Here is a 12,906-nt window from a genome sequence, read left to right on the forward strand (position 1 = left end):
AACTCTTATTAAAATCCCTCTTAGTTTTCACACCCCGGCACCCTCACCAAGTACCTTGTAAAATAAAAGATATAAAATACTGCCATTCTTATTTCCCCACTCCATTTCAAAATTTTTCCTTAATTATGAATTAAGAAAACATAGCTGATTAAGTAGCTCATATTAATGTTACATTGTAAAAAAGGAACATGTTAAATTCAGTATGAAAAGAAAGAGAATGAAATAGAGTTCTCACTGTTCCTTTCCATGGCTGTCCACTTCTCCGTGACAGGTGACCAGAAGGGACTCCTGCATACCCCCTCTTCAACAGAATGCCTCTCCATCTTCTCATATAACTTCTAATCCACTTTTCTCTGACTGGTTAGTCTCAGCCCTTCAAATATGAGTATGCTTAGATAAGCTTATGTAGACCTCAGAAAGAATTACTCTTTCTCCTACCACCATGAAGTATTCCCTAAAAAACCCAAACAGACTATAAGAAGAAAGCTTTGATTTTTATTTCATTTTGTCTTCTCTTTACAGAGAATAAAATCTTTCTGTCTTTAGGTACTGTTGGTAATTTGGGAATCCAAAACTATATAAATAACCTCAAACTTCTCTAAGCTTCAGTTATATATAAATTATTTCCTTAAAAGACTTTTACGGAGAGCAGAAGGCAGCATTAAAAACGTGCGTCAGTTTCTTGTTGAACACAATTCAAAACCAGCCCCAGAGCCTGTTGTTAGCATTTGTTTTTAATGTGCAGCTATAAAAGAACTCACTGGGACAGACATAAAGTTGAGTTTTAAAAAGTCAAGGTAGTGGGATTTTTAATAGTTGCAGATTTTGTAAGTTTTAGAATTGTGAACTGGTGTTCTTTATACACAAATCTTATTTCTCTTCCAAAGGGACATGTTGGGATTAAGTTCTATTTTCAGTATATCTGAGAAGAGATCTAAGCAAAGATCCAGGACACTGGCTCCAGTCAGTCTTTAACTTCCAAGACCACACTCATCAAACTCACTGAGCTTTATTGCAAAGATCTGGGTGAGACATGGTAAATACTTTTTAAAAATATGCAAGTGTGGTAGAAAAGGCATATGATTTGTAGTTTGGCAGAAGTATGCACAAATTTAGTCTTTGCCACTAGCCAACTATATGATCGGGGATAAATTTTTTAATCTCTCTGAATCATGTGTGAAATGGAATAATAATGAGTCATTATTGAAGTTGTCGGGAGGATCAATGAGATGATGCACATTGAGTATTTAGCATAGCACCCGGCTCATAGAAACAACTGAGAGCTTATTAGATTCCCATCCCCTTTTCTTTGTGGGCCATGGTGGGAGGGAAATCCTTCCACTCGCTGACTATTTGATAAAAAAACAGTGCAGAAAGCTTTCTAGGATCGGATTACCAGTTATTCTTTTCCTGAAAGGCAAGTCTTAGGTTACAGTTTTACTGTAAACATCTCCAAAACACTGCAGGCAGAAAGATCAAGGAGATTTGCAGTTCCTAGAAAGATTCATGATATCCCATGAAAGTTCGTATTTCAAGGCTGATCTGCTGGCCGATGGGATTCTGTCATCAGGAGCTTTCTTTCTCCATGTGGCTTCTTAGAAGATAATCTGACCTTCACAGTTTATTTCCCACAATTTGTCCCTTTGCACGAATAGTATTAATAGTTTCTATCACTTTGGCATTTAGAGAACATTTCTGTTCAAAGTTTGCCGTATGGGATGACACTGAGCTCTTCCACTAATGAAGAATCTGTATTTAATCAGAGTTTTCAACTTTCATCATCTCTCCTCTCTCCCCAGTGCTAAAATCCTACTTACCTATATTGCCAAGGTAAAATTGACTGTAAAGTTTAAGGTCACTTTCATCGATTACTATTTGTGTGGTGCCTTAGGGAGGTAGGATATGAATTCTTCAGGAGGAATCATGCTTTTATGGTGCATGTGATCTCTAAGTTGCTGGGTTTGAAAGCTCCATTAGACTAATACTGATCAACTAATAATTATGCATGTGTAATTAATAATGTGTACAAATATTAATTATAAAAATGTTCACCCCCATATTTTTCAGTGTTTCTACTTAAGAAAATTTCTCATTAAAAAATTCATTTAAAGTGAGGAAGAAAACTAAATGCTCAACCTGTAAAGTTCACAATTATGGAATTCTATGTAATAGGACACTATTTAGCCATTAAAAATGAAGTTGTAGAAAAATATTTATTAACAGATTTATATGTTAGCAATCTACATGTGGGGCAAATTATAAAACTATGTACTATACAATCCTATTTTGGTAAAATTGAGACTAGATATTTATTATATGTATATTATATGTACTTATTATATGTATACTATATGTCAAGGAAAATGTCTAAAAGAATAATGTCCAAGTGTCTAAAACGCAAGTGATAGAACTACAGTTGGTTTTACTTCCTTCATTTCTCCTGACTATAGTTTCAGTTTTTCCATAATGAATGAACATGCATTATTGGCATGCATTTTAAAAGTTATTGTTAAAATAAGTATTTTCTGATCACCACACGAGGCTCCATGAGATTTATGTGTGTGTGCTCAATCATGTCCATTTCTTTGCCACCCCATGGATTGTAGCCTGCCAGACTCCTCTGTCCATGAGATTTTCCAGGCAAGAATACTGGAGTAGGTTGCCACTCCATGAGATTTAAGGAACGTGTAGTAAAGCTTCATGGTGAAAAGAGAGCTTAGGTGCTAGAAAAGGCAACGAATTAGAAGGTCAAGCCTCAGCTGAACAGCAGGATGCTTGAGTCCCTAATAAACTCACCCCTGTGCAAGGTAACCTTGGGCGAGCCATATCCCTTTTCTGTACATCACTTTTTCCGCATGGAAAAGCACAATGACATTCCACACCTCCATGTGATATCACCTAGGTTGGGTATGTACTCTTATCAGGCTCTGGGTCACAGGAAAAACCTGCACATTGTCAGCACTCTGAATTTCCATCAGTGATGTGAGCCATGGGTTTGTCGGACTATTTATTTAGTATTTCTATTTATTTTGCTGTTATTAGATTATGTTCTGGAAACTTTACCATGCATCTTGGAGAGAGGCTTCTCTGTGGGTAATCTTGAATTGATAATCATTTCCATCAGGAGCAGAGAAGTGGTTTTACTTTTTTGCTTTTCTGCTAAGTTCAAGGAGATCTTTTTTAAGTTTCTGTGTTGTTTGGTTTTGCAGTGCAGGCTTTACCAACGCAAAATTTCACCTCTGACTAAAAAGCTGGTAATTCAGTATAAGGGGAGTAAGAATTTATAATGGCTGTTTAGACAATGTGGAGCCCACTGAAGAGAAAGTAGATTATAAAACAGAGAAATATTACTGTAAAGTTGTGCAGATTGGTCTTCAGCTTTTATGGTGTCTTTCTTACTTCTGTGTGAGACTCTAAGGTTCATATGCATAAATCTTTGCCGTGTCTAATGACCTTGGAAAATGCTCATCTAATGATTTAAGACAAAGAAAGGAAATTGCTATCAATTCTTTCTATAATTTATTTATCTTTTAAATAATTTTATTTACTTGACTATGCTGGGTCGTCATTTCTGACCAGGCTTTTCTCTAGTCGCAGTGAGCAGGGGCTGCTCTCTAGTTGCAGTGCGTGGGCTTCTCATTGCAGTGACTTCTTTCGCTGTAGAACACAGGCTCTAGAGCAATCAGGCTTCAGTAGTTATGGCACTTAGCTCAGTCGTTGCAGTTCTCAGGCTCTTGAGCACAGGCTCAGTAGTTGTGAAGGATGTGCCTAGTGGACCCGTGGTATGTGGGATCTTCCCCGACCAGGGATCAAACTCTTATCTCCTGCATTGGCAAGAAAATTGTTTACCCCTGAGCCACCAGGGAAGCCCCTGTTTCTAGAATTTAAATTTAACAGGATAAATCTGACACTGGGCCTTTGAATCAGAATAAATAACAGTATTAATAAGCCTTCAAGTGGGCTTCTGAGACTCTCTTCCTGATTGACTCTATAACATGCATACTTCTACATCTGGCAGAAAATTGGAATACTGGAAATCTTAATCTGAGGCTTCAGATGATCAGTGTCAAGTGGCTAATTATGATTCATTTTCTATTCCAATTTAACCATTAATTAAAGTAGGTATCCTTGACTTAACATTCAGTGCAAGTAAAGCTCAAAAAAATGTGATATACACTGCTCCTGAAAAGCCACTGACTGGTTCCATTATCACCTTCCTATCTGTTGCTCGTGGTTGCTATAGTAACTAGTATTTAAGAGCCAAACACACAAAATCTAAGTGCTGGGCTGATGCCGTTCTGAAACGGCTTTGTTTCTTGTCTAAGATTTCCCTGCCTGCCCTTGTATCAGATTTCACCTCCAAAGCCTCAAGTGACTACCTTACTGCTTGCAAATGGGCAAGCAAAGGGGAAAAGGATGGGCTGGAGACAGGCTCCATTACGGCCACCTGCCCTTTTAGAGAAAAATAAAGCCGATGTCCAGTGCAGTTAGTGAGCTTCAGCGCCCTGCTGGCTCAGCTGGGAAGGAAAGGGGTTGGTCTGCGACAGCTGCTCCATTGTTGTGAGTGGTGTTTGTCCAGCTCCTCCAGGAGCACAGATAGGGTCAGGCTCTCCTTGCTCAGCCACAAGCTGGCCGGAACCTTGCTGGTGCAGGGGGTGGGATGGGGGCGTGGCTTCCAATTCTACACCAAAAAGGCACAGATGATTTTTCAAGTGTTGAGTTCAAAGCAAAGAGGAAGGGAGCAGAAGAGAAGAAAGAAGTGAAGCTAGAATGAACTCTCTGATCACTTATGGTGAAAAAATTGGGCCAATGGTTTTTAGAAAGAAAGAAAGTGAAGTCGCTCAGTCATATCCGATTCTTTGCGACCCCATGGACTGTAGCCTACCAGGTTCCTTCACCCATGGGATTTTCCAGACGAGAGTACTGGAGTGGGTTGCCATTTCCTTCTTATTTGGATTTAAATAAGCATTTTGGTTTATTTCATCTATTTTTGTAGCAGACATGGGCAACATGTTTAAACAGAAAAGTGATAAATAGAAATTATTCCATTTGGGCACTTATAATTTCAACATAAAGAGACACTGACAGTTGTATTCAAGTCTGTCCTATACACTAAAAGCTCGCTTTTCTGGCATTCCAGTGATTAAGAAAAATTAGGTCACAACCCCACAGGAGAAACTGCAGTCCCCAAAATATCCCTTTTGAAAGACTACACATGACATTACATTACCAGGCACATTAAGCTTGGTTGGAATATTTTTACACACATAAACCTTTAACTGAGTGGTAAACTAATAATTCCCAAGCATTTCTTTAAAGGGAGCTTAATATTTTGGTTGGCAAATGTGCCCAGGGGAAGTAATACATTAATAACTCTTGCTTTTTACACAGTCCCTTTCTTTATGCAGTCAGAATGCTTTATGGTGGCTCATATCCACAAATTGAAAAAAGAATGGATACATCTTATCTTTTATGACTTACTTTGTTGAAAGAACACTCCTAAGAAACACAAAAATAAGGTCTGGTTGCATGCCTGAAGGAAAGATTAAATGATTAATGGCTTAAAAAACATAGAGAAAGTTACAATATGCATAAGGAAATAATCCATTAATCAGATGTGGGAAAAATACACAATATTGCTTTGCTAATGAAGATTATCACTGTGTCATCTGGCCCTGGACCTACCCAAATTAGATTGGACCTAAATCCAATGATCTGGAAATAAGAAAATACAAAAAATGATGACCCATAACACAAATGCTCCATTTTGTCAGCCGCCTGGGCTTAGTCACCTCTGTTGGGTGGGTTATCTGACTCTACTAAGTGGAGAAATGGCTTGTGGAAAAGAGTCCTGGAACTTTCCTGTATGTCTGAAGTAGGACATACGCCATTTAGGGCTGAAAAGCTCCTTTATTAGCTATGTGGTCAGTGCCTATGTAAGTGACATATGTAAGTGGTGGAAAATGTGATGAAACCAGGAGTCCCATTCTGTTCATCTCATCTTTTTAGCACTAAGCCCCAAAGAAAAGCAGCAGCAGTTAAAAAGCTGCTGGGAATGTGCCTTTCCTTTCGGTCCATTGGCAGACAAGTAAAATGTGATTTCTTAATCAAAGGGACAGATGCCATTTAATGCAGCCATTAGTAAAAGAAGGGTATGTCCTATTGATTGCTATAACTAAGAATTGTGCTGATAAATACAAAGTTGACATTGATGAGGCATTATGCCCTGAGCAGTTCAGGGATGCATGAGGCTGGACGCAGGAAACCCAATCAAGGGTTTCAGTTACAAGTGACTTAGGCAGCTTGCCTGGCTCTGTTGAAAGCTTCAGTCCAAAATCACAGCAACCTTCTAAATAAAGAGTATGTAAGCGCGTTAAGGGCAGACAGCAGGGAGTTGAGTGGGCCAGGGCAGGGCACGTCTATCAGTGTACCAAAAGCCCCACCAAAGCCAACATCCTTCCTGTCTGGATTCCCCCAGGGGCACCCTGGAGCCCCGCTGAGAGGGGCCAGAGAGGCCTGATTTTAAATAGTAGATGTTTGATTTGGGGCAAATTACTTAGTCTCTCTGAGCCTCAGCTTCCTGTCTGTAAATCACTGTATTGTTTTGAGAAATAGTTTAAAGTATACAAATGCTTGCTTAGCACAGTACCAGGTACATATCAGGCCTTCCTTCTTCCTTATTAATCTCACTCCACCACCATTTACTTCTCTGCTTTAAACCTACATGGCAATATGAAGGCTATTCTTTTTGCCTGCAAATATGTTCGTTTGCTCAACATCTTATCTGTTGTCAGTCTCCTCATTTTTCCACAATTTTAAAGAACCATGAAAAGAGAAGAACGGCGCCGAGTTATCATGAAGATTAAAAGAAGCCACAGGCTTCCTTGGTGGCTCAGTGGTAAAGAATCCAGCTGCCAATGCAATCCCCTGGAGAAGGAAATTGGCAACCCACTCTAGTATTCTTGCCTGGGAAATCCCATGGTGATGGTGCCTGGTGGGCTACAGCCCATGGGGTCACAAAAGAGTTGGATACAACTTAGCCACTAAACAACAACAAATCTCATCTCAAAAAGAAGTAATGCCTATAAAGTATGTATTGGAGATGAGATTCACACATTTATTCTTTCTACAACTGTTTGCCATGTACAACTGCACCAAGATTGGGAGCCAAATTGCCCCCAATTATGTGGGGAGGTCTAGGAGTGTGGGAAAGTAGGAATGGGGCAGAACAGGACACCAAAACCATTTCCAAAAGGAGGTAATGCTGAAGCTGAATCTTGAAAGAAAAGACGGCTTGGGAGTAGGATTGGGAGTAGGGGAGAGTAGGGAGGGTGTGTTAGAAAGTGGGGGATGAGGAAGGAAGAAGGGCACTTTTCTAGTTCCTACTTTCAGACTTATGTAATCAGGGAGTGCCACTCTCTGAGGAAAACTCCCAGCATGAAAATGAAAGACTGAACCCAGAACTAAAATCAACCAACCAAAAACTACAAGACAATGCTTTGAGTAAATGAAAATAAGATAAGGAGAACTCTTTTAAAAATCAATATTAATATCTTCATCAAGATGAGGGGAGATATCATACCCATAAAACAAGAACAGAACGCTATATAAAAAAAATTAAAGAACAACCAGAGCAAAAATAGCCCTTAGAAGTGAAAATCTTGAAAGCAAGATCAAGGTAGCTGAGATGCAGAGAAAAAAAAACAGAGAAAAAATAAAGCAATCTGACTTTGAATATGGACAAAGCAGAGTAACTTACTTCATAAAAGTCTGTACTGGAATTGTGTCTAATACCCAAAACAGCTGACTTGGAGATAGATGATGATACCCTAAGGGTGAAGGGGTTTCTGTTCTCGGAGTGAGAACATTTAATTCCTATTCTTCAGTCTAGAAAGGAAAATTACTATCTCCCATCCTGTAAGAGGTGTTGGTCAGAAAATCATGTGGCAAAAAGTTTTGAGACTCTGATCCTAATGTCTCATCTGTTAATGAACTATTTTTACAAAAGAATTAAATAATAACTCATACAAATATAAACACACATGAAAAGTTTTATTTAAGTCACTAATAATGAGGGAATCAGTAAGATACTGTAATTCGTTTGGAAGAGAACTCAAAGCACCACACAGTTACAGTGAGAAAATGAATGCTGGAATGAATTTGAAGGCCAAAACATAAAAATTGAATTTTATTTGCTTTATTTTTTTAATACTCGAGTCTAAAGCTATGAGCTGTGTTAAAAAAATTCTTAATAGTAATTGTTCAATTTTGATGGTCTTGCTCTTTTTTATTTTTTTTAAATAATTAATGCCTTTACCTAAAACATGAAGGATCATTCTTTAAGTGTAACCTGCCTAGATAATAAAAATCCTGTGCCTTACCAGAAAAAAATGTTTTGCTTCATGTTGACTCTATTTTATCCTTTGTTATTCAAGGCCAAAAAGAAAAAAAAAAGATTCCTCATTTATGATAGAGATGTGGTTCTTTTTGTGTTATTTTCTACATATTTTAAAAATTTATTTTATTGAAGTATAGCTGATTTATAATACTATGTTAGTTTCAGGTGTATAGCATAGTGATTCAGTATCTTTGCAGATTATACTCCTTATTGGTTATTACAAAATAGTGGGTATAATTTCTTATGCTATACAGTATATCTTCACTGCTTAGTTTATATGCAGTAGTTTGTATATATTAACTCCATATCCCTATTTGTCCCTCCCCTTTTTCCTCTCCCCTTTGATATCCACCCAATCATTTACTGTATGATTCCATTTAAATGAAATGTCCAGAATAGGAAAAGCCATAGAGAAAGAAAGTAGTGGGCTGAGAGGAGTGAGGGGGTGACTGCTAATGTGCATAGGGGTTCTTTCAGGGATGTTGAAATGTTCTGAAATCAGGTTGTGGTGATGGGTGCATAACTCTAGGAATGTTCTAAAAGCCACTGAACTATATACACTTTAAATGAATGAGTTTTATGGTATGTAATGTTTATCTCTCGATATATCAGTATGTATTTTAAAAGTCTCGGAAATATGGGGTAGGTCTGAATGAGAAGGGAACAGCTTTATGAAGAAAATGACATTTGATTTATGGATCAAAGGATGAGTTTTCTACATAGAGAAAGGTAAAGAGACTTCCCAGCCAGAGGGACAAGCAAGGATTTGTGAACGACATGGTATTTGGGGAATGTGTGGTCAGTGCATACCTCGAAGGAGGTTAGTGGGAAATGAGACTGGAAAGTAAAATGAGGGTCTGAATCAGCTAGAGTCTCAGCAGAAAAGAGGAGGAGTAATCAAAAGAGGGTAACGAAAGAGAACGTGACAGAGAAATTGTCCGCAGGAGTGTGTGCAAAGTTAAAGGAACCCCAAGGGAGGGCGAAGCTCCCCTGGGACCAGCTACAGCTGGAATTCATTATGACCCCTGGGCCTAACGGGCCGCTGAAGGGAAGAGCAACCAGAACTCAGGAGAACTGCAGCTGCAGGAAGGAACCCAGTCGGTGTGGACTTCGGGTAGAGGGATGGAGCCACTGGCAAACCTTGGAGGAGGAAGCCCAGGGAGGGAACACTGTGACTTCCTCTCCCACCCTCCAGTCCCCTGTGAGGTCGGAAGGTACAGGGCACAAACTCCTGAGAGAGTCCGCACCGCTCAGCCTCCTGGGGTGGAGAGCTAGGCCACATATGAAGGGAGAATCTGGACAGGGAACAGCTCAGGGCCAGATCATAAAAGACGTGTGTGCCTTGCCAAGCAGTCTGGACTTTGTCCTGTAGACAGAAGGAAACCATAAAAGGGGTTTAAGTAGGGAAGTGCCTGCCGCGTGATGGTTTGGAGAGAGAGAGCAAGCCTAACTCTGCTTCTCAAAGTGTGGTCCCCAGACCAGCGGCATCCACATCACTGGAGAGGGAACTTGTCAGAGATGCACATCCTCGGGTCCCCTCACAGACCTACTGAGCCAGAAATTGTGGGAGTAGGATCCAACCACCTCTATTTTAACAAGTGCCTTCAGGTGACTCTGATGTGGATGAAGTTGGAGGACCACGGGTCTAGAACATTATCCCTGAATCACGTGTTCAGCAGGTTTATGGAAAGGTGCAGATCCCATGTGCTTTGATCCCTAAGCCTAATGGTTCAATGGACAAGCCATATCTATGCTGGACAAGCACTTATGACTGCAGATTGGCTGGCAGTGTACATGTCTAGAGCCACCATTCAGGTAGATGGCCAGGACTCGGCTAACCCAGGTCTGGAGAGCATGTGGGGCAGCCCTCACATTTACCTTACTGATCAGGATTTCCAGGAGCAAGTCTGAGCCTAAAAGAAAGAAAATATAATGATCTTGTGTAGCAGAATAATGTACATCTTCAGTCCTAGAATAAATTGATGCTTATGGAAAGAGTGTTCCTTCTCCCCTTGAAAAGGGACTGTATGTGAAAGGTTGCTTATCCTATGAAAGAAACAGAGACTCTCTTTTGAAAGTAATTTGGAAACAATCTAAATATTTAAAGATAGAAGATTGACTAGATAACTGAGGGTGCATGCATGCTAAGTTGCTTCAGTTGTGTCTGGCTCTTTGTGACCCCATGGACTATAGCCCATCAGGTGCCTCTGTCCATGGGATTCCCCAGGCAAGAGCACTGCAGTGGGTTGCCATTTCCTTCTGAGGGTACATCTCAAATGTAATACCTTACAGCATTATAATTTGTAATTATTAAGAACATTTTATGTCATTTAAATTTTTAAAATGACAATTGTTCTAATTGATTCTTTTTAAAAATTATGCTAATATTATATATGCATAGAGATAATCTGGAGGGCTACACTTCAAATAATAATTCTTATCTCTAGGCAGTAAAATTACATGGATTTTACTTTTTTCTTTTAATTTATTTCCACTTTAACAATTTTCCATACTGACATGAATTTTGAGATTAGAAATTAAAGCTATTACTTAAAAGAGAAAGCAGAAAATATAATGAAAATATGTTCATATTTAAATACTTAAAATATTAAAAACATGTGACTAGAAATAAATTACCATAAAGTTAAAAGAGATGTAAAAATGAGGAGATATCTGTAAATTATATACTAGTGGGTTAATAAGAAAAACAAAATTCAATATAAAAGTTGGCTAAAGTCATAAGCTCTGATCTATAAAATAAATATGATTTTATTTTTTAAAAAGAAAAAAGATTCAACTTTGCCAGTAAAAAAAAGAAAAATTAAAACAAGATATACTTTTTGTTTGACTGGCAAAGATTAAAACGAATAATCCAGTTTTGTCATTGTGTAAAATGGATATTTTATCATGGTTTTGACAAGAATATAAATAGTTACAAACTTTTATCTGAAAATTTGAAAATATGTTCCAAAAGCTTTAAAACATAGTCTTTGACCAGATAGGAATTTTCACTGAGAATATAATCAAATAGTTATACATCAGTATATGTTTAGCTAATAAACATTGAAAAGATGCCTAAGCTCACTACTTCCCTGAGAACTCAAAGCCGTGTACTAGTTTTCATTCATGAAACCCCAAATTTAAAAATTTTTCTGATGTTATGTGTTGTCAAGTTTCTGAAAATACAGATGTGTTGCTGATAGGAAGCTAACTTGGTATACCCACTTTGGAAGACAAATTTGACACCGTCTCTTTAAAAAATATACTGTTTATACTATGACCCAATGATTCTACTTTTCAGTGTTTAACCTAGAGAAAAAGATACACATCCACCAAGAGAAACATGTAAACAGAAAGAAAGAGGTGGGATGAGTCTAAATTTCTGTACATTGGGAACAGATAAGAGATAGTGAAGTCATGATTGTTGTGTTGTTCATTCGCTAAGTCACGTCTGACTCTTGGAGACCCCATGGGCTGTGGCACACCAGGCTTCCCTGTCCTTCATCATCTCTCATAGTTTGCTCAAACTCATGTCCATTGAGTCAGTGATGCCATCAACCATTTCATCTTCTGTCGCCCACTTCTCCTCCCGCCTTCAATCTTTTCCATTATCAGGATCTTTTCCGATGAGTCAGGTCTTCACATCAGGTGACCACAGTATTGGAGCTTCAGCATCAGTCCTTCCAATGAATATTCAGGGTTGATTTCCTTTAGGATGGACTGGTTGGATTTCCTTGCAGTCCAAGGGACTCTCAAGAGGCTTCTCCAACACCATACTTTGAAAGCATCAGTTTTTCTGCACTCAGCTTTCTTTATGATCCAATTCTCACATCCATACATGACTACTGGAAAAACCATAGCTTTGACTAGACAGACTTTTATCAGCAAAGTGATGTCTCTGCTTTTTTAATAAGTTGTCTAGGTTATAGCTATTCTTCCATGGAGCAAGAATCTTTTGATTTTATGGCTGCAGTCACCATCTACAGTGATTTTGGAGCCCAAGAAAATAAAGTCTGTCACTGTTTCCATTTTTTCCCATCTACTTGCCATGAAGTGATGGGACTGGATGTTATGATCTTAGTTTTTTGAATGTTGAGTTTTAACCTATCTTTTTCACTCTCCTCTTTCACCTTCATCAAGAGGCTCTTTAGTTCCTGTTCGCTTTCTGCTATTAGGGTGGTATCATCTACAAATCTGAGGTTGTTGATATTCCTCCCAGCAATCTTGATTGCAGATTGTGATTTATGCAGCCGGCATTTTGCATGATGTTCTCTGCATATAAGTTAAATAAGCAGGGTGACAATATACAGCCTTGACATACTCCTTTCCCAATTTTGAACTAGTCATTCCATGTCTGGTTTGAACTGTTGCTTCTTGACCTACATACAGGTTACTCAGGAGGCAGGTAAGGTGGTCTTGTATTCCTATCTCTTTAAGAATTGTCCACAATTTGTTGTGATCCATGCAGTCAAAGGCTTTAGCACAGTAAATAAAGAAGAAGTAGATGT

This window comes from Muntiacus reevesi, chromosome 7 (genome assembly GCF_963930625.1).
Source record: "Muntiacus reevesi chromosome 7, mMunRee1.1, whole genome shotgun sequence".
Classification (NCBI taxonomy): domain Eukaryota; kingdom Metazoa; phylum Chordata; class Mammalia; order Artiodactyla; family Cervidae; genus Muntiacus; species Muntiacus reevesi.